The sequence below is a fragment of the Otolemur garnettii genome, unplaced genomic scaffold (genome assembly GCF_000181295.1).
Source record: "Otolemur garnettii isolate 467f Iridium unplaced genomic scaffold, OtoGar3 scaffold00112, whole genome shotgun sequence".
NCBI lineage: Eukaryota > Metazoa > Chordata > Mammalia > Primates > Galagidae > Otolemur > Otolemur garnettii.
In genome coordinates this window covers 825,575-826,365 of record NW_003852507.1, presented here as the reverse complement: position 1 = coordinate 826,365, position 791 = coordinate 825,575, and positions in this window count along the sequence as shown.

Sequence of the window (791 nt, the reverse complement as noted above, 5' to 3'; positions counted from 1 at the left end):
CAAAAGTAAAGAACAGAACACAGATGGCTGGTAACAGGATCCCACAGGGGCCTCCTTTCCCACTGAGCCCATCCAGCTAATCCTTTTACAGAAGAGAAAATAAACGATGAATGGAGCACAAAACACAAAAAAAAAAAAAAAAAAAAAGGAAAGGAAGAAAGAATATCAGCTTCTGTACCCTTCTGTGAGTCCTGGTAGAGGGTCTCAGGGAAGGTCTCTGAGAACAACAGTTAGCTATCCATTAAATTTCTCAGGCCTGTTCCCTTCCTGTTCCTTATTTTTCCTCATCCACTTCCTTTCCCTTTCTTCTTCCCATTTTTCATTCCAGTTCCCTATTCTCTGCAGTATCTTTGAATCTGATGAAGTAATTTGTCTGAATGTCTGCTATTTGAGCCCAGTTATTATTATTTTTGAGACTGAGTCTTACTTTGTCCCTGTTGGCAGAATGCCATGGCATCATAGCTCACAGCAACCTCAAACTCTTGTACTCAAGTGATCCTCTTGCCTCAGCCTCCCACGTGGCTGGGAGTGCAGGCGCCCACCACAAAACCCAGCTATTTTTACAGATGGGGTCTCACTCTTGCTGAGGCTGGTCTAGAACTACTGAACTCAGGCAATCCACCTGCCTCCGCCTCTCAGAGTGCTACGTTTACAGGCGTGAGCCACTGCGCCTGGCTGAGCCAGGCAATTGTAATCCAAACATGTATAAGAAAATCAAGGCGCGCCTGTGGCTCAATCGGCTAAGGCGCCAGCCACGTACACCTAAGGTGGCGGGTTCGAATCCCCAGCCC